The sequence below is a fragment of the Mustela putorius genome, unplaced genomic scaffold (assembly GCF_011764305.1).
Source record: "Mustela putorius furo isolate JIRA1106 unplaced genomic scaffold, ASM1176430v1.1 tig00003867_pilon_pilon_pilon, whole genome shotgun sequence".
Taxonomy (NCBI): Eukaryota; Metazoa; Chordata; class Mammalia; order Carnivora; family Mustelidae; genus Mustela; species Mustela putorius.
Window position 1 is genome coordinate 15,416,193 of NW_025422019.1, and position 27,350 is coordinate 15,443,542.

The following is a 27,350-nucleotide window of genomic DNA, read 5'->3' on the forward strand; positions in this document are numbered from 1 at the left end:
CTCCCTCCAATGCATTCACCAAATTCCCCTATTTACATTCAATTTGTCAACCACAAAAAAATATTTGGAGTTCTTGAAAGTACCATGCTCTCTCTCACCTGTAAGCCTTCCTATCTCTGCTTTCCTATGCTTAGAAAAAACACGTCCTTCCAACTTTCCCAAACCTGCCTGAAAGATTTACCCACTGAACTCCTACTTGTCTCTTAGTACTCAACTCTGGCATCACTTCCACATGAAAGCCTTCTTTGAGAGGCCCTTGCCCCTATATCTTGGTTAAGTGCCCTCTGTATGCTCTCTTGGTACTAAGTGCTTAACACATGTTTGTGGAATGAATCCTTTACCCTAATAAGCATCTCCAGTCCCATGAAAGCTCTAACGTGACCATCACCATTTGCGTGCCATCCCATAAACATGCTGGGGACATGCCCATCTCCACACCATTGCCTGCATTATTCACCATCTTGGGATGTTTTCCTTCTTCCTCAGGAAAGATTTCCCTGAACACTTCAACCCTAGGCAACATTTCCAACATCTGAGTTCATGGCACATCTTGTGTATGTTTCTCATTTTGCATTTATTTATATACAGTGCCAGTGACATCATTTATATTTTAACTTTTAAGTTATTTAAATTTTTGATGGATATCCATCCAGTTCCCCTGTCAATTATACTTTAAGTAAGTTAAAAACAAGGACAAACATATTACTTTGCGTTCCTTTCCTTCCTCCTTCAAATTCACACAGTTCAGCACAGTGTGCATAACAGGAAGTCAATACATACCATTTAACATTTGTTCTATGGCTAGGACAAGGCTCATAAATGAAGAGAAGACTACATTGTGTGATAAATATATGTTTCACTTTCAAAAGAATAAATTATTTCAAATGAGATCATAAACAAAAAGAAAAATTCATGACTGTGAACATGATTTACTGTAGGCTGGCACATGGAGCCTATGAAGCAGCAGCTGTAATGGAAACTCCAATTATCATCCCGGCAGTGTGAATGCACTCAGCTGTAGGACAAGCCAGAAGTCAATCAAGAGTGGGATAAAAACAAGATGTACACCCTCCAAACCAATTTGTATGGATATTTAATCAAAGAACTCACAGTCCATATGGCAACAGTAAAAGCAAAAAAGAAAATTAAAGGAAACATAAAAAAATAACAAAACACTAAATGTCAGAAGTAAATCAAACATATCATTAACACAATAACTGTAAGTGGGTTAAACTCCCCTAATAACCATTTCACACTCATCATAAACAACATCCAATTATACGCCTCCTAGGAAAGATACACACTAAACAAAGTGACTCTGAAAGACCTGCTCATCCCACAGGTATTTCTTTGTGGATAGTAACTATACACCCACACCATACCATAAACATAAAGATTAAATGTTAAAAGATAGGCAGGCATATACAAGGTGAGTGCAAACAAAAAGGAAGCAAGGTCACAAATTAACATTAAGGAAGTAGTGTTAAAGGAAAGAAGCATTATGTCAAACAAAAAATTGTATTATCTGTGTGTCTGTAAATGAATACAATCTGTCAGAGCCCTCATTGGAAGTGATAATATAAGTACCTACCTTATTAAGTTGTTGTAAGTAGTAATTAAAAAATTCATTTAGTGGCATTCATTCCCAGCTTAATATCTGCTATATGGTACATGCTCGAACACTTTTTTTTTTTTTAGTATTTGTAACAGTAGTATAAACAAGATCTGATAGTCATTGATATTCAGGCTGTAGATAACATAACATCAAAAGTACAAAAAGAAAAATATTGGAAATACAAGGAAAAATTTATAGAATCATAATGCAAGGAAAATGTATAGATTTTACACCTTCTTTTGTTTTTGAAACAACAAGTAACAAAAAAAAGTAATGAGATCTAAATAATAATGATTGATAATGTATGTTGGGGTATGTGTGTATGTGTCTTACACATAGGCATTTCTGTGTATTCTACAAACTCCATGATCTACGAAAAATATACATACTTTCTCTTCACTGATCATAGAACATTTAGCAAAACTGATCATTTATTATGATCAAAATAAAAATCACAATTACCAAAGCAAAAGATAGGCATTATTCTTTGACATCTGCAAGAAAACCAGAAATAAACTCTGGAATGATACCAAACAAAATAAAACAAAACAAAAACTTGAGAAGTTATAATTCTTCTTCTAAATAGCTCTCGATCAAAGAGAATGTCAAAACTAAAATTATAAAATAATGGAATAATTAAAAATGATGACAGTGTGAACACAACATAGAAATACTTGTGGGATGCAGTCAAAACTGTACTAAGAAATAAACCAATATCTTTAAATTATTTCATTAGTCAAAAAGTTAAGAAGTTAAGAATAAATAATAAATGACCAGATCTTTATATTCTAAAAAGAAAGAAATACAAATTTAGGAATAACATAAGGAGATTAATATGGCTTGAAGCAGAAAATAATTTTAAAAGCAGGAAATGTAAACAACTTGAAAACAAACATTTGTTCTTATTTCCATAAGAACAAAATCCTATGATAAAAGTATGAAGAAAAAGAAAAATCACACTATTCAAAAATAATAATTAAAGTGGATATGGGTATAGATAGATAGATCTCTCTATATAAATACAAACATGGATACAAATATATATATGTAAACATTTTTTGAGATAGCGAGATCCATATTTCACAAAGTATACCTTATATCTGGCCTAATAATTTTAAAGATCTCAATAATCTAGAGGTAAATTTCTCTTGAAAAATAATCATTAAGATTAACTTGGATAAAATAGGAAAATCAGACCAATTAAAAAGGAAAGTTAAATGTCAAAAAAAATTTTTTTTTTTAGTATTTATTTACTTGAGAGAGAGAGCAGGAGAATGGGGGAGAGGCAGGAGGAAGAGGGAGAGAGAATCCCAAGCAGACTCCACACTGAGCACAGAGACTAACCTGGGGCTTGATACCATAACCCTGAGATCGTGACCTGATCCAGAAACAAGAGTCAGATGCTAAACAGACTAAGCCACTCAGGTGCCTCCAAAAACTCTTTTTTCATAAGCCGTTCCATTACTACACATAACTAATTTCAAGGAAAAGATCACTTCCATGCAATAATAACAATATCACTACTTCACCATCTTTATCACCATTATCTTAGCAACAAACACATCTCTTAAGGCTTTGCCTATATAATCCCATTTAATCCCACAGCACCTCCGTACTATAAGTGCTTGTGTTTACATCTTCTAGGTAATGAAACTCATGCTTAGACAAGTTAAATAACTTGCCCAGGGTTAGAAGACCTGCAAGTGAACAAGCCAAGGTTTGAACCAAAATCTATGTATGTTCCCCAAAGCCCATGGGCTCAATGACTGTACATTACAGCTTGGTATATATAAACCATTTCTGGAACACAGAAAAAGATGAAAACCCTCCAAATTCGTTTTAGGAAACTTGCATAAACCTCAGAGGAAAACTGAATGAAACTAGCAAATAATAGCAAAGCAAAAGTACAATGATGGTGGTAAGGATGATATTTATGAATTTTTGAAAGAGTTACAAATCAAAGCCTACAGCTCAGAAAAGTAAGAAAGAACCATAAACAAGAAGTGGTTGATGTGATTTAATCTATTACAACACTAGGTCAAGTAGATCATATACATCTAAACAGATGTTTAATTTTTTAAAAGATTTGATTTATTTATTTGGCAGAGAGAGAGAAAAAGCATGAGCAGAGGATGGGGAGAGTGAGAAGAAGCAGGCTCCCTGCTGAGCAAGGAGCCCAATGTAGGACCAGATCCCAGAACCCTGGGCACATGACTTGAGCCAAAGGCAGACGCTTAATCGAAGGCAGACGCTTAACCGACTGAGCCACCAGGCATTCTAAATAGATGTTTAAAAGACATTTATGAAATTCGGCATCCATTCCTGGTCTTGCTAATTCAAGGCAAATCAGAAATAGAAGAGTACTTCCATAACATGGTAAAAAGTTTTATCTAAAACTAATAGCCAAAGGTAATAAATAATAAAACATGACCATTATTCCTCTGTGCATCAGGGACAATACAAAAATACAATGACAGAACGTTTCTAATCAATAGAACGAGAATAGAAATAGAAAAAAGAGAGAGAAAAATATTGGGAGAAAATTAACTTTTTCAGACTTTCATTTCTTTGCTTTGGAAAGTAGAGGAAAATAAGTCAATTAAGTTTGGGAACTCCATACTCCGGGGGCTACTGGTATACATGCTTTAAATGATTTGAGTTGAGGTAGAACATAACTCTTTTTTGATAACGAAGTTTCCTTTTTAATCTAACCTCAAAACCTTTTACAAACTTCTATGTGATAATTTTGCACTTTTACCGTTTGTTGATTCAGAAAAAAAGAGTATGATTAAACCCTACTCTGAGTTTAGAAATATTTTAAAAGGCCACTGAAATTCATTCATTCATTATATTGTGTATAAACATAATACCACTTAATTCTATATACTTTTGAAAAGTCAGAGTACACATATGGTTGCTTGGGGTTCATCTGAATTGACACACACTTTGCAGTAACTCTGCATCTCCCTCCCACTCACAAGAGTTCATGGCCCACGGGCAGGAACAGCTGCCGGAGACATCCTCAGAAATCAGGAAAACAAGAAATCTGAGTGGGAGAGTATGGCCTGAAGGAGATGGTCTCTTGATCTGACAAGCCTACAAGACTAGTCAGGCATGACTTTGTGAGTCACCGTTTTACAAAAGCTGTGAATGGCACCTCATCGGCACATGAAGTTCAGTTCTTATATTTACAACAGTAGATTAGAAGGACTCCGATTGACCTATGTAATTTCTAATTAGGAACGATTGGATAGGGAAAACGAAGTTCTCAAATTTTAATAGAGAAAGATACATACTACATGTTATACAGAACAAAGGATAATCACAAGGCAAGGGAAGAGGGTGCAGAGTGGTAAGTCAGATATTTACTCTTTAAGAAAGGAGAACACATAGCTCATAAACATAGTTTCTACTGCCTTCCAATGCAATCACATATGTCCACACATATAGATTGACAAATGAAACAGCGAATAATGGCAATGAAATGGAAAGCAACAACTTACTGAAGAAGAATTCATCTATTAAAAGCTTTTCCATTCAAAGTGGATTTCAGCCAGAAATCGGTTCTTCATTCCTCCCTGTAGTATGCATTCTTGGTAGCTAGTTTCAGAACATTGCCAAACACCATTACACATTTGCTTTATATAGCTTTCAAGTTGCTCTGTAGTTTCCCTCTGGCCAAAAAAACTTCACAAAAACTACTGGGGGAATAAGAAGCATAGACAGGTTTCCTCCCAGGCTTGGAATCCATTGCCTGAGCAGCTTCTATCCAAATTTCTATCTCTCCAGCACACTTAAAATCGATAGTGATCTCAGCTAATTATTATGTCACTGAGTTTAGTTTAAGGATGAATCGGTGACCTGCATTCCACTTGGACCATTTGTTACCATTCACACTGAGATTTTATTTTATATTTTATTTTACTTTCTTTCTTTTATTTTCTTTTTTATTCTTATCTATTTCATTTTTTTTTAACCAGGTAGACCTGGAAACAACTTCACCTCCAGCCCTCACTAACTGGGAAAAATTTTATTTTGTCTTTCTGAATTTCAGTCTCCTGATCGGTAGTAGAGAAAGAACATGATCATGTGGAATTATCACACTAATGAGTATCAAGTCCCTGCTTCCCATAAGGCATTGCCAAGGGATGTTCTGACCCGTTGCCCTTCTCTTTTATCTCCTATGTCCCCAATTTTAGGGATTAGTCCATGGTCTCTCCTCTTGCTGCAATTTGTGTCTGACTCTAGCTTTAAGGTTTTGAAATGAATTTCAGTATTAGAGAAGGCCTTGGGAAAACATATTATCCACTCCTTTGAGACTCAAAACAACATAAACGTCCCTTCTATATTGTCTTCTTTGCTATGCCAACAGTTGGAACACGTGCCTTCAATTCAAAGCATATTAAGGACTATATTGCCGCACTCCTCTATAATTGTTCTCAGATATATGCCTTATTTCAAATAAATAGTAAGTTTCTTGAAGATAAAAAGAATGCTTTCTACTTCTTTGCTCCTAAACAATGAAGCCCCGTTTACTTCTTCCTACACAGGGGCACTCAATAGACACTTGTTAATCCAATATCACTGTTGTGGAACAAACCAGAGAATTTTTCAATCAACATGAATCGATCTCATTTGCCAAACACATTTTAAATGTTCTTTAAAGGTAACACCATGACAATGAATCTCCAATTCATCAATACATTCAGATGGTTAAATAGTGGGCATAAATTTCTACAAATAATCTTTCTCTTAATGCTTCAAAACATTTTAAAGACTTTATTCAAGGGAACTTGGCAATATCTAGGGCCAGATCCTGTGGACCAGTTAGCTATTATTCAAATGTCCAAGGGTAGGTACTGGATTTAATCAAGCAAATAAATGACACACTTCTGCAAAAATCAGCCTTTGTGCTGCCTTTATCAACAAAGAAAGGCAGAAATAAGATCATAGATTTGAGAACTGAAAGAAAATTAAGGAGATCAGGTGGTCCAGTCCTCCACCTTCCGGGAAGTACAGTACCATTTTAGTGATCAAACAACCAAGACCCAGAATGCTTTGATCGTTTTTCCAAAGTGAATGTTGAAGGTGGGGGTAGGGAGACAGGGGGCAAAGTTCTGGTGGTGATTAGACCTAAAGTTCTCTGGTCTTTGAGGCCAGCACTCCTTTTGCTACATCATATGCAAGTTAAATAAATTCCTCAAATCTCTAGACTCAGGATTATCAGGATTATACTGAGGTAAACAGTAGCACCTCTCCCAGCCTCTTCTATGTCCTGGCTCAGTAGCAATGATTTCCTTCCTATACCACCAAAGTCCCATGTCCAGCCCAGTGGCTCTCCTGGAGCAGTTTCTATTCTGTAGATCCTGGTTCTGGGCTGATGTGGCTCATGTCTTATCTTTTCCTAAAGTCTCACTGATGAGAATTTTTTGATGACAGTGACTGTGTCATATTCACAGAACCATTGCAGTGTCCATGACAATACCAGGCTATACAGTAGGAACTTCATAGTTTTCAATGAATGATGAGTGCCTCAGTGGGGCTGAGTTGCCATGAGAAGTAGTTTAATGTGTGAATTTGGTAAAAGAACCACCTGCCGTAAATCCAGTCTTCTTTCCCATTATAGAACTTCCTAATTTGGGTCTTTTCAATACCCTGGAAGTGCCATAACCTTCAACGGGGGTCTTGGACAGATTGATGCATCATATAGCAGAAGCATGAGGGTTGGCAATTCAACAGTTATGACTCCAATTCAGTCCAAGCTGCCTTCAGCTGAGAACTTTAACTGTAAGCAGACATAGACCTCATTCAGCCCTTTCACTCTGGGAAAGGGAGATTCAGCCCATTCATTCATTCAGCCCTTTTTTGGGCTCAACTCCCACATTTCTAAATGAGGATATTATTTACTCCCACAGTTGGTGAGATCATGGCCATCTTATGAAGCAATATTCTCCCCAACACAACACTACCCTCGATATCTTCCATTTGAGTTCATGCTGCTGTGAAATCATTCACTTTTCCTGGTCTGCGGGTTTCCACACAAATACCTACTTTTAAAGTCCTGGTTTTAAGGCCAATAAAGGTAAGTACAACATACGTGCTTTTTTCTGGGGGTGAAATTATATTAAGTTAACATAAGCCACCGTGCCCACGTTGAAAATTCATTTCTGACTTAGTTTTTCTTTTTTAATATGGTCTAAGTTAGAATGCAAACACTAGCCTAGGACCAGAGGGCAAAGTCAAAGTCAGGAGAGAGCAGAGCCTAATAAAGTCAGGAGAAGTTGAACTTTCCACTCTTCTCCTGTTCACTCTTCAACTTTACCTTAGACACACACTGAGATCAGCACTGGTCTGAGACAGATTTGGGAACTAGTCTTACTAGGAATTCTCACCATCCAGATTCTCATGGTACAGGTGACCATGACCTTGTCCTCCCTTCCCCAAACCCAGGGAAGAACCTGATCCCGAAGGTCCCTAAGTGTCGTCCTTAAAGTAATGGGTAATAGAAACAGTGGTGCTAACAAGGAAAACTGCAGGTGCCAAAATGAGAAGCAGCTGCTGAGATCGGCAGCAGGAACTCAGAGATCCCATCTGTGAGACAATAGAGCAAAGGGAGATCCAAAAGGTACATGGGGTGGGAAGAGCTTAGAGAGGATCTGCCTGTGCACTCAGGGCTGTAGGGCTGGGACCACAGAGGATGGAGCTTAGCAACCAAAAGTATGAATCAGAGCACCGCAATCACAGCCTTCACAGGGGGGGCCTTGGCTGCTGAATCTTCCCTACCCTGAGAAGGTAGATAGCTGGTAGATATTGATTCTCATAAATTTTCAAAGGTTTTAATGTCTCTCCTTCTCTCAATCAAATACAACATACACCATAAAAGTAGAAAAAGGGAGTATATTAAAAATCAGTCCATGACATGTATATGGGTTGTAGGGACAAACAGATCTATGTTCAAGTTGTGAGTCTTACCACCTATTAGTTATTTGACCTTGGACAAGTAGTTCAACTTCACTGAGCCTCAATTGTCTTACTGGCAAAATAGTCATCTTTTGAGGAGGAAACCCATTTTATATACATTTTATATATGTATTTTATTCCATCAGGGGTAATGATTAATGCTTAAAATATCCTTTAAGCATGCAGTCTTTGGAAACTTATTATAAATTAATGGCTGCCCTTATTTCTCTTAAACTTGACCCGTCTCTCCTTCTGTCCCTTGGGAAAGCTGTTATTTCCAAGATGAACAAAGCACCTGTCACATGCTACACACTAATGCACTGACTATTACATTCTGTTGTTGGCACAGTGCTTGGCACACAGTAGGTGCTCAATAAGTGTTCAATAAGGTGCTCAATCTCACCATCGGGATTCACACTAACAGAACGGAAAATGGGACAGAAGATCATTGCTTGGTGCATGGGGTCTAGAAAGTAGTCACCAAGAGAGGGAGATAAGCCTAAATCAGTCATAAGATATAGTAAAAACAATCCCCCCCTCCCCTACTCCAGAGCTTGCTCTCTCTCTTTCCAGGCAGAGTTGGCACTGAAAGGGCCTTGTCTTAATGAAGCAAGGAATTATCAGCAATCGAAGTCCAAATTAAAATAAAAAGATTCAAGTGGAGGATTGTCTCCATCAGACTGCTCTCTAAATACAAAGGGGATTTTACTTAAATCATCACAATAGGAGACTTCTTTTATTTCTCCTGGGACTCAATTTTAATAAACATGAGACATTTCTCCAACCAATTCTCTCATCACCAACCGCAGCATCACAAAACCACTTTATCTCCCCATGACATCAGCACAACCCACCTCATTGTGTACCCTGACCGGCTTCCCCTCCTCCCACTTCTCCATACTGCTCAGGAAGTAAGAACAAGCCTGGCAATGATGTATGTGCTGGAGAAGAAGGGCACATGGCTGGCTACCGGCTAACCAACCAGTCATCGGTAATGTTGGTAGTTCAAACCACTGAAACCCATTTAATGTGTGTGTGTGTGTGTGTGTGTGTTTGTGTGTGTGTGTGTGTGTTTTACTCAATCAAGGGTAATGATTCCTGCTCAAAAGGAAAATACTCTTTAAGCATGCAGCCTTGGAGAACTTTTTACAAATTAATGACTATCCTTATTCATCTTTTCTTAAACATGACCCTTCTCTCCTCCTGTCCCTCAGAAAAGCTGATGTTTCCAAAGACAAAAATGTGGATGTCTTCTTTCTTAGAAAAATCAAGAGACGTTAAAGGCAGCAGTTCCAAGGTGAGGAAAACTACAGCAGTACAAGACATGGCAATGAATTAATGTTTTTCGTGGTGTCTAGCAACCTTCATCCTGAATGTGTATAATTTAAGTAAGAACCTGGTGCTCCTTTGCGGCGTGGTCAGAGATAGTTTTATTGAGAGCAGATCATAGTACTGAGTGCTCTGTTGACTGCAGGAAGTGGCGATGGGGGCTGGGAGAGGCCAGAGGGAGAAGGTCCTAGAAGCACTGAGTCAGAGCTCAGTTATTTGGGGGATTCCAGTCTTCTCCCCCCTGGGATTCATAGAACAAAAAAGACAACCATTTCTGACCCCTGATGATAAACAAGGGAAAGAACCCAAAACTCCACAGAATTTGGATGGATTAAAGAAACCCTAAAAAGAGCTACCTTAACGAGTTGGGAAGTTCAAAATAAAGGCAATACTAGTGGAAATGCGAGGGCAAGGCTAAGGCCATAACTCGGCCTACAGCCTTCCCCTAACAGACCTCACCACCTCCAGCCACCCTAGAACTTCTTTTATATTCAACTGATGCTAGAGGTTAATGCTCCCTGTGGGTCCGGATAAGGGGAGGGTCCTTAGGATCGTTTGGGGATGGAAGGAAAATTAGGTGTAAGATTAGAAAGTGGCTGATGAGAATCTACATGTGGGTTACGAAGAATTGACTGTGGCCCCCGGGGTATCCTAGGAATCGCTAGCAATCGGAAAACACATCCCTCAAAACTTTACTTAAAGCGCAAAGAGAGCTGTGAAGTAGTGGAGCGTGAAATACGGCTCCTAACCACAGGGAGATTAGAAAAGCGAGTCATGGGAAATAATGAGAGGATGAAGAAGATGAAGACAGTTTGTCTCTGTGGCTCACCGCTAAGAAGAAAGCAATGAGAACGGCCGAGGGAAGAGTGGTTTCTCTGCTGTCCTGGGGAGTGGGCATTTCCAGCATCCTTGTCCCTGTCACTTTGGAAGGTTCCTCATTGCATGTGACAGGGATGGGCTGGAGTGGCCCTCAGCCCCCTGCCCCCACAGTGTGGGCACACAGCTCTGGCTCATCCGGCCAGATGCTCCCACCTGTTTCTGGATGTAGACGAGTGGAAGACAAGACCCCGGGACAATCAGGCGCACTCACAGTCTTCCATAGTGTTCAGCAATGGCTGTGCTGTCCTGGTCTTACTTCCTTTGGCCCAAGACCGTTGCCAGCTTCCTATTTCCCAGCCACTGGACTTGCCTAGGTTCCAGTCTCCTGGCTGGTTCTCCAGTCTCCTGCTTATTCTCTGAGCCTCTGACTGCGGCTCCTTTAACGGGGTTCGGTTGCTTTGAACAAAAATACTGACTTCTACAGCTATCCTACTTGTAGGAAATTCCCTTGTTTCTAGTGTACTATTATTAGCTTTTAAAAAATAAGGACTGTGCTTATTCATCTTTCCTAGCCCCAGAGCTCCTGGCACTGATAGCTCCTTATGAAGAATAAGATTAATTGCAAAAAAATTTAAAGGCATCAGATGATGAGTACTCTTTGGTGTATGTTTGTTCTACTACTACGTGGCACCTTGTAGATGCTCATTTTGGTATTGTGGGAAGAATCCAGCCTTTGGAATCAAATTAAATTCCGCTCCCTCCTTGAATTCCTCAGGATGCTCAGACAAGACACGTACCCTCCCTGAGCCCCCATTTGCTCATTTGCAAACAGGGACAATAATTCTTAACTCCTGGGACTATTGTGAAAATTAAATCAGATATTAAATGATGCCATGATAGTCTTTTCAGCACATGGTACTAGAACAACAGGATCTCTGCCTGTACAAGAATGGAGGTGACCTTTGCTTACCTCCTTCCATATATAAAGATGGCTTCTAAAGGGATCCCAGAGCTAAATGTGAAGGCTAAAACTATCAGACTCTTAGAAGCAACACGGAAGTATCCCTTGGATTAAGCAACGGATTGTAGAGGTAATAAAGAAAGCATGAGCAATACAAGAAAGAAGCAGATAAATTGGACTTCAACAAAATTAAGAACTATTGTAGGTCAAAGGACAACAACAAAAAATGAAAAGACAAGACACAGAATGGGAGAATATATCTACAAAACATACATCTGATAAGAATATAATGGCATATCAGAGGAGAAAGAGGGTGACTGGTAATAGGTAGAGGGTTCCTTTCTGGAGTTCTAAATGTTCTAAAACTATATATTGGTGATGGTTGCACAACCTGGACATACACTAAAGCCCACTAAATTATAGTCTTCCAATGGTATGTGAATGACCTCTCAACAGAGTTACTAAAAATTCAATGAGACAGTGCTGAAATGTCCAGGTCTAACCACTGCACACAAATGCACATGGAGAAAATGCTCAAAATAGTCTAGATTGTGTTGCTCTTATTTATGATTGATGAGGCAGAATGTGCTAGCGAGAGTGACTAATGGAGGTGCTTCAGGCTGCATTAGTACAAGAATTCCTCCTCTCCAAAGCCACTGGACTGAGACATTCTTTCGTAAGAATCCTCCAGATGTCTCACAGGGGCTGTATGCCGTGTTCACGCGTGTCTCACCTGCGCTTGACCTTGTCACCACTGTATGCATTGCCCCCAGTGGGCCTGTCCTTGGACTTTATCCCTTCAGTCCAAATGCACGGAAAATGCTGAGGAAGGGCTCATTCTCCTCTCTTAGGAGTTGAATTCTTTCTTGTGGCCTCACCTTTCAGCGCTTTTTTTCTTACTGCTGACTTATGTCGAATGAATTTGCCACAAAAACCGAATTCCTGATATTCGAATCATTTGTATCAAGTCAAGGGTTTGTTTGCTACTTGGTTTTGTTGTTGTTCATTGGTCTGTTTTTCATAAAAGCATAGCAAAAAGATTAGGAAAATACACCAATATTGTAACAGTGAACATCTCTGGGTTATGTATCATAATGTTGTCCTCTTTCCTACGCTTTGTGGTATTTTCCAAAAATTCTATAAAGAATCATTATGAAAAACACACTGTACATAGAAAAACACTGCATATTTAAAATGTTAAAATATTAAAAATTAGCCCCAAGATGGATTATGAAGAGAATTATTTCCAAAGTCAAAATGCCCCCCAGAGATGTATTATAATGTCTACCGGAGTTAATGTGTGGTGTGTGTATTTGTGTGTGTGAGAGAGAGAGAGGGAGACAGAGACAGAGAGACAAGAGTCAGCTTTATGTACATTTTACCTTTTTGGTGATGGTTTCTGTGGAATGAGGACACGTCTTTGCCAATTTCAGGCCGAGGCAATAGTCGAATGTTCTTTTTGGTTTGCAGATTCAACATGATAATTTACACCACTGCCCATACATCTTTTCACCTTCCCCTGGCACCTTCTCACTAGATTCTTGCAGGCAAAGGAAACCTGAGTGATCTGTATCACAGAGCCACCACCCCTCCATTTACAGTCTCGCAAAAAATTCTCGTCTAGACAATAATTAAAGTCAGAAATGTAACTTAATTAAAGCACGTCTTTCCCAAGCCCTGAGGGCCATTTCTCAGCACTTACACACAGCAGTCTACTATTTACGCACACAGTTCTGGGGGGCGTGCGTGGGTATATCCTCTCAGGTACACCCTTGTCTTCCTACCTCTATGAAGGAATGCGAGAAAGAACCAGGGTGGAGGAGGGCTGGTTGACATGGGTGTGAAGACAAAAGCAGGATATTTTCCTAAAGAGATAAAGGACAACTGTCAAGAATCACAGTGGTGTAATTAACACATCAAGAAAACAGAAACAGAATTTGATCAGTCAGGAGCCTTGGAAACCCTCCAGACTGAATATGCCCCAGAGGTCACAAACCAGCAACTCAACTCCAGGGGCTTTGATGGCCTTCAGATATATTGAAGTCGGCCTACAGATTATTAGTTTGAAATGATAGCTAGCATTTAAAAGGAGGGGATTTTACCTAAAAATCAGATTTCCAGTTTCTTTTAAATAATTACAACACACAGCTACAGAGCCAGCTCTTTTTTGGCAGCAGGTGCTGGTGCTGAGTAACAGCTCCGTCCTTTAGGCATTCAGCGGGACATATTCCCCAGGGTACCCACATCCTCAGGAATCCCTGTCCCTCTGCAACAATGAGATCCAGGGACAGTCCCATTTATTGTCATGCAACTGGTTTTGTTTTTCTGGTGGCTGGCCGGCTTCCATTTTTGTATACCCACCTGTGTGGCCTTAGAGGACATTTGGGTTTGAGACCTTACCCACTTCCCCCCCGCCCCCACTCCCAAACTACTTCCTCTGGTTGATGCCTTACCAAAGTCATTCCTTTGGCTAGAATTCTCCTTCCCTTTTCACTCACTGGGGCCTTGTCAGAAAATGGATCCAGGTGCAATCCTGAAATTACCTTAAAGGCATCATAAACTTCTGAGAGAGAAGTAGAGTGATGATGTATAGTAGAAAAACTGTCTTTGAAAACACTGAACTCAGATCGAAGTCCCAGAAATAACAGGACTGTCCGAACGTGTGGGTCCAGACCTCAGTTCTTCACATTTCTAGTTTAAGATCCTGAGCAATGTATTGAACCTCGGAAGCTCTTTCCTTATCTGTGAAATGTAGATATTTTACCCTGCCTGACTCCTAAGGTTGTTCTGAAAACCAAAGATTATATTCTAAGAAGGTGAGAGGACTAAATCAATTTAAGATAATTTGGGACATGGGGGGAGGGAGTAAGTTATTAAATTACTTTGAATGGTTTGGCCAAAAAAAATATGCCTTAGCAAATTTTCCAAATTTACTCCCTGAAAAAGCAAATAGGATAATATGATTCTTTTTTTTTTCTTTTAGAAAATTGCAAATAAAAAGTTTAATTTCAGAAACTGAGTTCGCCATTTATAAATACACTAAAACAGTGCAAATCCAGATTTAACAAAACAACTTCTCTAAAGGGTCATAGGCACATGAATGACTTGTTTCATCCAGAATATTTAATTGGTTTGAAATAAGAAAATGAACGCTTTTCTAGTTGTTGAAGAAAAAATTCTGAAGATAGATCATTGTTAAAAAAAAATCTGACAATTGACCCTTCATTCTGCTTCCCTGGGATTCTAAAAGACTCTAGTGATGGCTGAATCTTCATATATATATATATATATATATATATATATATATATACACACACACACACATATATATATGTGTATATATATAAAATATAAATATTATATATGTATATATAAAAGGCTATTCTTAGAACTGCCCATCTCCTCCCTGAAAATGGGCCATCTCTTCTTCTATAAGAACTTTATATATAATATGATCAAATTAGGGTCAGTGGGATCATATGATTCCTAATTTGTTTTTAACATTTAATTCAGTCTGTGGTTTGTTCATGGAATGTACAGAGGTGTTTTAAGTATGTCGATAACCTTTCTCTTTAACTCTCCAGAAGACCCAGCTACCTCAAACTCTGCCTGCCACAGTGTCTACACTGCCCACTGGTATAAAAGTGTCCACCTACAAGCATTCTGTAACTGGTTCAGGACATGTATCATGGCATGTATATTTATAGGTGTATCTATGACATTCTGACCTGTGGCACCTAAAAAGGGGAGACTATGCAGAAATTGGTCACAAAATGAATAAGCCTTTTAAATCATTTAAATTTTTTCCAAATATGAAAATGATAGGTATTTATCATCAATAATTTGGTTATGGCCATAATTCTTATTGTAGGTATGTATCATAGATACATACTGTTAATATTTGATGAATTTCTTCACCAGTCTTTTTTTATGTATTTATTTAATTGACTATTTTGTCTGAAATTACTATTTTAACTGGCTATATAATATTTCATTTTATGATTATAACATTTTATTTCTTGGATTACAGTGGTGAATGGTGAAGGTGCATTTTACTGATTATGATATTAAAATACATGAATTAGGAACAAATTCAGCAATACAAAAATGCACAGTAAGAGAAAAGTTATTGTATCATTTCAGCAGTTGGACTTTCAAAATTTTGTTTATATGTACATCTATACAGATAAAGATATGCCTTTTTAAAATAAGTTCATGATACACATTTATACTTAGCCTACATTTTCCACTTCCTGTATCATAGGCTCATTCCTATCAACTAGGTCTATATCAGGTGTTCTCTTTGTTCCTTTGCTTTCTGAAAGAGAAAGTGTGTGCATGTGCACAGCTGTGGGAGGGGCAGAAGGAGAGGGAGATGTATCTCAAGCAGGCTCCATACACAGCACAGAGCCTGATGTGGGGCTTGATCCCACCAATCCAAGATCATGACCTGAGCTAAAATCAAGGGTTGGTGACTTAACAGACTAAGCCCCCCAGGCGCCCCTACAGCTATCTCAGTTTTTAATGGCTATATAGTATTCCCTCATGTGGTTGAACTATTACATATTTAATAATCACCTACCAATGGGTTTTTTATTACTATCAGTTTTCACTAGCAGGAATGTGACTGTAATAAACATCCTATGCATATTCTTTGTGGACTTGTTGATTATTTTTAAGATATAATCTTAGAAATGCATTACTGAGTCAAAAGCATTAATCTTAGAAATGCATTACTGAGTCAAAAGCATGCTCTCTCCCATTCAAATTGCTTCCCCTCCCCCATTTGTGCCAATTACACTTCGACTAAGAGTAAATGAGAATGACTGATTTCTACCTCTTCATCAAAAGAGAGTTTCATCCTTCCTAATAGTTAAAATAATATATCATTATTTTCATTTGTATCTTTTGATTCCTAATGAGATTGAACAGCTGTTCAAATGCTTCTTAGCCATTTGCATTTTTTTTATGAACTGTGTTTCATTTCCATTAACTATTTTCTATTGAGATACTCATCTTTTCCTTGTTGATTTACAAGAGCTCTCTCTAGTCCACAATGTTTTTTGTCACTCTTCTACTGAAAGACAGTTGTTTTCCATATTTTATCATTATAAATAATATAGTAATGAATATTTTTATAAGTAGATATTTGTCTATGTCATATATATTATTTCTATTGAACAGATATGATTAAAATAGACTAGATTAACATACTCTAATACATGTTGCTAAAATGCTTTCAATAAAAGCCATGTCCATTTATACTCCCACCAGCAGATTATGAGAAAACCTATCTCATAACAACCCATTTCAAACCTAATCAGATTATTACAATAGGAGGCAGATCAAGACATAGAAGAGCACGATCTAGAAATAAGAGGCAGGTGACAGTCTGTCCTGCCATAGGATTTTTAGAAGCCAGGAAAGAAGGGGAAGACCTGAACATTTTAATAGAACTAAATGGAGAGGCATACAATCTTTATTTCTTTTAGAATATGCCCTAAAACTAGCTCTGTCACAGTTCATTGAAAATATGTGATTGCTGTTAATTGAAAATAAGAAAGCTGATTAACACATTCAACTTCTAACCTTTTCATATCCTACCAACTAAGTCCAATCGCTTATTGTGCAGATGCCCGCCTCTGTTAGAAACACTACAGTGCTAGTGAATCCAAAGACACAACACAGCCTCTTCCTGGTGACGAGGTGAGAGTAGGGACTCCTGAAGTCAAGCCTGGAGGACAGGAAACAGGAATAGCTTCTGTGTTTTGCCAATTAAAGTACAGAGAGGTGTTTTAGATGGAAGTCTAAGCCCGGGAAAACACGCAAATGTTACTTATTCGATAAGTAAACCAACAAAACACTGCAGCACCAAACTCAATGAATGGTCTTTCAATAACCAAAAACCAGCAGGTTCTCAGTTCTAGGTGCTTTTCCCAGTGAACAAATCACATCACTGAGCATGAATTACAGCACGTGGGGGAATGGCAGCAGCAAGCCAGCCAGTAATGTCTAAGGCAGAGAGTTGATAACGAATGTCTAATTAATGGTTCCGAAGTACTTTCAAGGTATAAATCCAATAATAACATTAAATAGTATCATCACCCAGTTAAAGCAATTAAGAATTAACAGCATGTTCTTCTTCTTTCAAACACAGGTAATCACATCAAGGATCCTAACAAGCAAAACTGTAGAAGTAATGTATTTTTTGTTATATGTGTATTTTTATATATAAGCTATAATTTATATATAAATGAAAAGTTCAGTTCTATGTCTTTTCCAGTATGATTTGGCTGATTTTGTGTGTTCTTCCACCTGTTACTGGTTACAGATCACATTATAATCACCACTTTCTAACCAAAAGCATCAAGCTCACCATTGAGACTCTACCACACAGCATGACAGTGTCTTGCAAACGGTATTCTCTTTGTCTTTTGTATTAGCAGGAACATTTCGGAGCCTGATTATTAATGGTACTGCTCTGTTGTGTTTCTTTCCCATTTGGTTCTTACTCCCTCCTGGGACTTTGACACTTCCAAGGACTTCTAAATCATTTTACCAACTCAGACCTCTTTTCTATCCTCCAAGCATGTGCTTTTAAATACTAATTGGTCATTTCCACATTATACTCTGTGTAGAGCTCAGCCTCACATACCCAAAGCCCAGCTCTCAAGGCTCCTCTACTCCCATTTGCTTCTTTTAGTTCGTAGTTAATGAGGTCACCAGCCTCAGTCACTGAAGTTCTAAAGATTCACTTCCTTCTAGTTCCTCGCCTCTCTTCCTCCTCTACGTCAATCTGTGCTGACCCAGCTTTGAGCGTGCCTGTTCTATTTGCCACACTATTTCCATAGTATTACCTTGGTTTTTGTCCATCTCAATTCCTGGGAGGATGATCACCATCACTTTCTAACTGCTACCATCCCCAGGCTTTCTTCTCCCTTGAAAAGGCTGCCTCAGAAATGATGATATCATCACATCATTGTTCTTCTTAATGCCTTTACTGATTTCCCATAGCCAACTGTACAGAACCGTTCCTGGATGAAAATGCATTTGTCAATGCAAGAGAATAAGACACATCTAAGATAGTGAATGCTTGATTCACAATTTTAAAACATTTGACTTGTGGCATATGAATCTCTATTTGCACTCTTGTCTTACGCTCAGAAATGGATACGGTGAACCTGACTTGGAGGAGTCCAATTACTCTGGTTTCTCCCCTGAGGATTTTTTTTTAAGAAAAAAATTATTGAGATAGAATTCACAAGCAGGGGGCACCTGGGTGGCACAGTGGGTTAAAGCCTCTGCCTTCGGCTCAGGTCATGATCCCGGGGTCCTGGGATCGAGCCCCACATCAGGCTCTCTGCCCTGCAGGGAGCCTGCTTCCTCCTCTCTCTCTGCCTATCTCTCTGCCTACTTGTGATCTCTGTCAAATAAATAAATAAAAATCTTAAAAAAAAAAAAAAGAATTCACAAACAGTAAAATTATCTTTTTCAAAGAAAGAGCACTAGTCAATAGTTTCTAGTATATTCATGGAGATGTGCAACCATCACCATAAGGAATTTCAGAATATCTTACTACTCCAAAAAGAAATGCCAAGTTCCAGAACACTTTATTATCCTAGAAAAAAATGCCATGCTAATTATCAGTCACTCCCCAATCTCTCTTTTTCCTAGCCCCCAGCAAACACTAGTCCACTTTCTCTAGCTACAGATTTGCCTATTTTGGATATTTGACACAAGATGGAATCATATAATATGTGTCATTTGGTGTCTAACTTCTTTCATGTAGCATGTTTTCAAAGTACATCCACATTGCAGTATCAGTACTTAATTCCTTTATATGGCTTGATAATATTCTGTTTATCCATTTATCAGTTGACAGACATTTGGGTTCTTTCCACTTTTTGGTAATTATGAATAATGTTGCTAAGAACATTCATGTAAACATTTTTGTGTGTACATACATGTATGATTCTCTTGAGTATATATACTTAGAAGAGGAATTGCTGCATCAAACAGGAGATCTATTTGTAGCATTTTGAGAAATGGCCAAATCTTTTCTAAAATGGCTGTACCATTTTACATTCCTACCAGCAACATGTGAGGGTTCTAATTTCTCTACATCCTTACCAACATTCATTATTGTTTATTTTTTTCTAATTACAGTCATCCTAGCGGATATGAAGTGGTATTTCATTTGGTTTTGGTTTGTGTTTACCCTAATGACTAACGATGCTGAACATATTTCCATGTGCTTGTTAGCTGTTTGCTTATCTTCTTAGGAGAAATTACTTTGAAATTACTTTGAATCCTTTGCCCATTTTTAAAACGAGTTACTTTGAGTATTATGAGTGAGTAGTAGAAGTTCTTTATGTATTCTTGTTGAATAATATTCCATTGTATGGAATACAAATTTCTTCTTAGATATATGATTTGTAGATATGTTCTTTCATTGTGTAGGTTGTCTTTTCACTTTTTTCATGATGTAATTTGAAGCACAAAAGCTTTTAATTTTTATGAAGTCCCACTTAGCTGCTTTTTCTTTCATCACTTGCTTTTGGTGTCATATCTGAGAAAACTACCTAATCCTGAATCATGAAGATTTAGTCCCATGTTTTCTTTGTAAGTTTTTTATAGTTTTACCTCTTACATTTAGTTCTGTGATCCATTTTGTGTTCATTTTTGTATAAGGTATGAGTTAAGGGTCCAACTTCATTCTTTTACTTGTGGATATACCTCTGTCCCAGAACCATTATGTTGAAAAGACTTTTCTTCTATTACTCTCTAACTATTTTAAATGTGTCATCCTCTGGCTTTCTAGACTTCATGGATTCTGATGAGAAATCTGCTTTTAATATTAGTGAAACAATACCATACACTTCTCCCTTGCTGCTTTCCAGATTGTTTGGACTTTGGCAATCTGATTATGACATAGCTCAGAGTGAACTTTTTTGAGTTTACCCTACTTGGAATTCATTGGGCTTTTTGAATATGTAGATTCATGTTTTACATCATCATTTTCAGGCATTATTTCTTTAAGTATTCTTTCTGTCCCTTCCTATCTCTCCTTTCCTTCTCATACTCCCATTATGTACATGTTGGTACACTTGATGGTGTAATACAAGTCTCTGAATTTCTACTTCCTTTTTTCATTCTTTTTTTCTTTCTGTTTATATATTGAATAATCTCCTTTGATTTGTCTTCAAGTTTTCAGAATTTTTTGCCTACTAAAAGTTGCTATTGAATTGTATTAGTGAACTTTTCATTTTAGTTATTGTGCTTTATAGCTCCAAAATTTCTATTCATTTTTCCCATAATTTCTCTTTATTCATATTCTATTTGCTGATATATTCTTCTCATATTTTCCTTTGTTTCTTTTGACATGACTTCCTTTAGTTCTCTGAACATATTTATGATCACTGGCTTAACATCTTTGTGTAGTAAGTCCAATACTGGGTCTTCCTCAAAGATCATTTCTATTGACTGCTTTCTTTGCCCCATCTATGTAATATACTTTCATGGTTTTTTGTATGTCTCATCAGCTTTTTTGAAAGATGGACATTTAAAATAGTATAATATAGCAACTCTGGAAATCAGAGGAACAAAGCCTCTGCTTCTTCTGAATAAATGGAAATAATGCCTACCTCATCAAGGTATTTTCAGATTGAATGAGTTAATGCATAGGTAGCCCTTAGTGTAGTGGATATGTCATAATAATCCCTCAATAAATGATAATACAAGGAAGTAACCAGAGAGCTCCCATCTCTGAACAGACTGGCTCACTGAAGCTACATGAGTATGTTTCCATTTTGAAAAACAAGGTATGTTTCAAAAGTGAGAGCATTGTCTATATGTAGTCTTCCATCTCTCACTACAGAGACATTTCCCAAACTGATACACTTGCATTAATCTCTCTCATGTACACCACATGCTACCCTCCTATAAATCAGACTTCCAAGAAACATGTCATTCACTAACTCATACATGCATTCCCATGATCAACAATTATTGGGTATGTTACAAATGCCAGGCACTAATCTTTTTTTTAAGATTTTTTGAACTTGTTTATTTGAGAGAGAGGGAGTGAGTGAGAGCAAGAGAGAGAACAAGCAGGGAGAAGAGCAGAGGGAGAGGAAGAAGCAGACTCCCTGCTGAGCAAGGAGCCTGACCTGGGGCTCAATCCCAGGACTCTGGGATCATGACCTGAGCTGAAGGCAGAGGTTTAACCAACTGAGCCACCCGGCTGCCCCTACACATGCTGGGTGCTAATCTTCACACTGGTAGAGGGTGATGAACAAGAAGACAAGTCCCCTGCCCTCATGGACATTACCTTCCCCGAGGATATGGTGGTAGATTCTGGTGACTCCACTCTAGCAGTAGAGACTGAAAAAACTAAGATGGACTTTACCTAACCCTTTGAGAGCTTAGGCTCTGCTGTGATCCAGATTTCACTCAGAAAACCCCCATCAGTGGGATTTTGAAGTCAGAGTAAAAGATCATGAGGTAGATGTTGCATTTCTACTGCTCCTGCCAGAGGGTTAAGTATCATGTAGTCTCTTTAGCAAAGTCCCAGTAACCTGTCCCTAGCTTCATGTGTTTCAAGAAACAGAGATTCCCACTTTGGTGGAGGAGATGATGGTGTGACCCTAGAGTGGGCAGTGGTGGCATCAACTTCCCAATTTTGACTTTTGTACAGTGACCAACACAGAGTGGCCAATTCTCTTGTGCCGTTCCAAGCATTAGCTCAGAAGCTCTGCCAGTCTCCAGTTCCTGTAAGACTGCATATGTCACCTAAAACCAGTGTGAACTCCCTTCCTGCTTAAACAAGCTGGAATAGATTGTATTATCTGTTACTGACTCCAGAGCAATACAGGAAAACATATCATAGAAAGATAAATTAAAAAAAAAAAAGGCACATATTCACTGTCAGAAGTGCTCTAAAAGGAGAGAGATATAAGATGAGGAAAGGTTTTTCAGAGGGATTCGTTCCAAAGTCTCCTTGAGGGAGTGAATTGAAACCAAGACCTAGGGAAGGGAGGTGCTAAGAGAAGGCAGGGAAAGAGATTTCTGGACCAAACAAACATCAGGAGCAGAGACCCAGATTTGGAAAAGAGTTTGTTGTATTCCATCCTCAGAAAGAACAACAGCATGATTGGAGATTGGGGACAAAGCGCATGAGATAAGACTAGAAACCCAAGCAGGTTCTACAGCCACTCAGAGTCTGGCCCAGTCTGGTGCCAGTCTGCAAACCATTTGTCCAGGACCCACGAGAAGTCCAAAACATAGGAGTAAATGTTTAGAAATGTTGTAGCAGTTTGACATTGTCACAGCAGTCAAGCAACATTTTTATCACATTTAAGAAAACGATCACTCCACAACAGACTGAAAATTTGAACAAAAACCAAAACAAAACTGGTCCTTCAGCACACAGCATTGGAGAAGTGTTGTTCTCCATGTCTTGCCTCTCAAATTTATCTGTGAAAGGCCAGATAGTAAATGTTTCAGGCTTTGGGGGGTTATAGGTACTCTGTTGAAACTATACACCCCTGTTGTTGCAGCACAAAAGTGGCCATAGGCAACATGTAAATACAGGGGTATGGCCGTGTTGCAATAAAACTTTATTTATAAGAACAAAGTATGGGCAGATTTTGGCCTGTCATGCAGGTTGATAAACCAACTCAGTTTTAGGCCACAGTAAGGAGACTGTACTAGATTCTAAAGGCAATAAATCGGGGTGCCTGGGTGGCTCAGTGGGTTAAAGCCTCTGCCTTCAGCTCAGGTCATGATCTCAGGGTCTTGAGATCGAGCCCTCCATCAGGCTGTCTGCTCAGCAGGGGACCTGCTTCCCCTCTCTCTCTGCCTGCCTCTCTGCTTACTTGTGATCTCTGTCAAATAAATAAAATCTTTAAAAAATAAAATAAAATAATAAAGGCAATAAATCCATCTGTTTAACCATTGTATATTAATTATACTTCAATTAAAAAAAAACTTCCTGCTTAATTGAGACCATCCCTCACTCTTGATCCTTACCCATCATGCCTGCAAGTATTTGTAAAGTCTTTGCTTCAGTGACTCTAAGTCAGAAACAAATCTCAAAGCTCCTCCTAGCCCTAATTCAGCATTCTCCTCAGTTTGACCCGACCCGACCCTGGCAGGTTAAGTCACTATTAAAGGGCAGGGTCCCTTTTGTCTATTATCTGCATCCTCAAATAATGAGGATGATACCGTTCACCCTGTGTTGGCCTGATGAGTCAAACTATAGCCCTAAGGGGCCACAGCCTTACATTCTCCAGGACCTGGTCAAACCTAGGTCCACATCGCCCTCTGAGTCATCAAGTCACCTCAGTGCCCCGTTCCCTGGAGCACACTGTCCCATTTTTTTTCTTCTGTACAAAGTTAGATTTCTAAGTCCCAATGTACTTCTGTGACCACTGCCCATCTGTGGCTCTTTTGGTATGTCTGAAACGGTTGTGTTGGACAAGCGGCCCGTCCCATGTGTAGTCTTGTTTTTCTCTGAGCTCAGACACTGCCACAGGCAGGAAAGCCTTCTGCATTCACACATGTCTCCCTTTACACAGCACCCACTTCATAAACACCACCCAACCCCCATACAGTAGAGCGCCTTATTCTCTCTCCCACGTGGAGCCTAGACCGCCGTGTGAGGAGGCGGACTCCTACCAGCAGATCTCGTACACAGAGGGTACAGAGCTGAAGCAGTTCTTGCCGAAATCTCTTTTATTTAAGATTTCTTTCACTGACTCAAGAGAAACTCAATGGGTAAAACTTTGCTGTTGCAAGTTTCCTTAAAATATCCCTTTTGGGCCTACCACCGTTTATCTTGGCAGCAGGTAGCTTGGAGAGTTTTGGAAAGTCTCAGCTTGGCAGAGCCTCAGAGCTACTGGCACATTAAAGATTAATAAAGCGCATTTAACTGAGCTCAGGACACTGCAACGTGATCCTTCACCGTGAAATGTGCAAGATTCTTTGTTTGCAATGAACAAAACTGAAGCCCCAAAGGGCCCACCGTAACAAGCTAATATCGGAAACAATCAGGAACTTTGTGTGTCTTTCCCCGGAAAATTGATGGGTAGGAATCAATGTCCCGGCTCAGCCATACTCTCACTTTAGCATTCTCAGGAATTTAAGATGGATATCTGCGAACGATGCACAGAGCGGGGCATTCAGTGAGCTTCCAGAACCACAGAGATAGTCCAAACGCAGCTGCCTCCTTAAAGCGTTAAGAGAAGACGGACTCCAAACAAATTCCTAATCTGGCAGCTTCTCTAATCAAAGGCAAGATAAAGCAAAGCATTTGAAAACATTTCGGACTTGCTTGAGTAAAACAGAATGCTGGTGCTTGCCTGAACAGTAACCTAGGAAGAAGAAAACGCTTTCTGCCTGCATAGGTGTGGGGGCGGGAGCAGAATGCGCCAGGGAAGGTTTTAAATGAAAATAAAAATTAAACAGTCTTGTACCTCCTAACTGCTGGTTCACCAGAGGAATCTCCCCGCTATCCATCTCGGGACACCTGGACACATGCAACAAATACTGGGGACAGACCCGTGGAGGCAAACATTTAAAAATGTATCACTTTGAATTCTGGCAAAGCACTGGCTGGCTCCACGTGCTGGGTAATGCCTTGTGTCTATTTACACAGCAATCCCCTCACGTCCTCCAGAAAAGTCCCAGGCAAACCCTGCACCGTGCACATCAGAGCTCAGGAGCCCAGCGCTAAGCACGGCTGACACTCTTTCCTCCGCACCGACATAAATACTAAAGAAGAAATAAAAAAGGAAGAGAAAAGAAAATTCTGTCCTTACCGAACAGGCATAGCAGACAGGGACGGTGAGTGTTTCACGTTAGCCCACTCAGTGCTTTCTCTTTCATTCGTCAATGTTCTAAGGCTATTGATGAGCGTTCCCGGGGTTCTCGGATCTTCCTTCAAGAGTTTTAATCACCGGCTTCCCCAGCCCGGGGTTTAACAAACACCGCTGTGTTCTGTCAATATTTGTATGCAGCACCACATTGGGCAACCAGCCAACGCACCGAGTTTCAAGAGGCAAGGGGAGAAAACTGACACCCTAACAAACATGCTTCCCTCCTTTGTGTCTTTCAAGGTGGCGCGCAAAGTGTCATCTTTGATTCTGACAAGAGCTAAAGACAGCCTCTTTTTGTGACTTTCTCCACTGCCCCCAAACGCCAGGCTGGGCTGCCCAAGTTGGGCTCTCTGCAAAGTTTGTTTTTTGTCTCCCTGCCCTGAAGTTCTCTGCACAACCGCCCGCCCGGCTTGCCTCTCCACCAGCTGCACTTTAAATGTATTTTAATTGGCTGGAATGTCGAAAGAATCCATTTGGCAGTCGTTTGCATGTGAAGCACGCCCAGGGCAGCTGAAGGAGGCCCCAGAAGCGGCCGATTACTTCATCAAAAGCTGCAGTTTGAATACCATTGACTCCTACATAACTACAGTGAACTCCGTTCTATAGGCAAGAAGGAATAATTAATAATTTGCTGAGAAAATTCTTCATTCATCTAAAAGCAGAAATGCAAAAGAAAAAAAAAATCTCTGCAGACACAACAGTTCTTATGAAAGGCTTGATTTATAGCCTCCAGTTCTACTCTTCACAAACATTGACTTTGTATAGCATTACAGGAGGGGGTATAATGCATAATTCGGTTTGCTTGAAAAGTTAATTTAAGTAATTTTCCTTTTGAATGATCCCCTGAGATACATCATTCTATTACCTCTTTGTACATTAGCCATATGCTACAATAAATATTGTCAATACTTGTGGCATTTCCTCATTCCCTGTATTTTTCTTGGTCGGTTGCAATAATTAGTTTGTGGCCTCCACTAGATCCAGTCACAAATAAATTCACTCTGAGTCAAAGCGGATAATCATCACTACCCAGAATTTATGAGCCATACTGAAGTTTAAAACACTCAAAGACAAATGTCAGTTTAAACAGATTCTAATCAAGGGGGAAGGGGGGGGGCATATGCACATATACATGTATGTATGTCTTAAAAATAAAATATTGATAAGATGTATAAAGTAACAAAGAAATGCAATAGCCTTTAAGAGGGTCTTTTTTTTTTTTTAAGATTTTATTTATTTATTTGACAGAGAGAGAGAGATCACAAGTAGGCAGAGAAGCAGGCAGAGAGAGGGGGAAGCTGGCTCCCTGCTGAGCAGAGAGCCTGATACAGGACTTGATCTCAGGACCTTGAGCTCATGACCTGAGATCATGACCTGAGCTGAAGACAGAGGCTTAACCCACTGAGCCACCCAGGTACCCTAAGTGGGTCTTTACCAATATTTTGCTGAGAAGCATTTCCAATAGCTTATATAAACTGGGTTTACAGATTTAGGAACTCTGGGAAGTATATTTTGAAGAAACATCATAAGTAACCTGACCTTCACCCCTCATTAAGAACCCCTGGTTCAGAGTCAGAATATCTAGGAGGATCTTGGCACTCTGAGGATGTCTCTCAATGGAAAATGTGAGCCAGAGAACATTGTCAAATTTGTTCTAATGCCTTTTCCTCCCTTCAATAAAATTGTGGTTCATAACAAGACAGTACAAGAGAAAGAATGGTGTACGCAAGTTGCTTCAGTCAATTTGCTGAATGGCTCAGAGACTAAAAACAGTTAATGGGCTTCATTT

General features: G+C 39.1%; 1 protein-coding gene across 1 annotated transcript in view; it reads right to left on the reverse strand.

Annotated features, from left to right (window-relative positions):
* NCKAP5 (NCK associated protein 5) overlaps positions 1 to 25,962 on the reverse strand; it is a 971,589-nt gene extending 945,627 nt beyond the window's left edge. The window contains exon 1 of the mRNA XM_045066498.1: positions 25,505 to 25,962. The gene's annotated coding sequence lies outside the window, so the exon portion shown is untranslated. The remainder of the gene's footprint in view (positions 1 to 25,504) is intronic.
* Between the last annotated feature and the right edge of the window lie 1,388 nt (positions 25,963 to 27,350).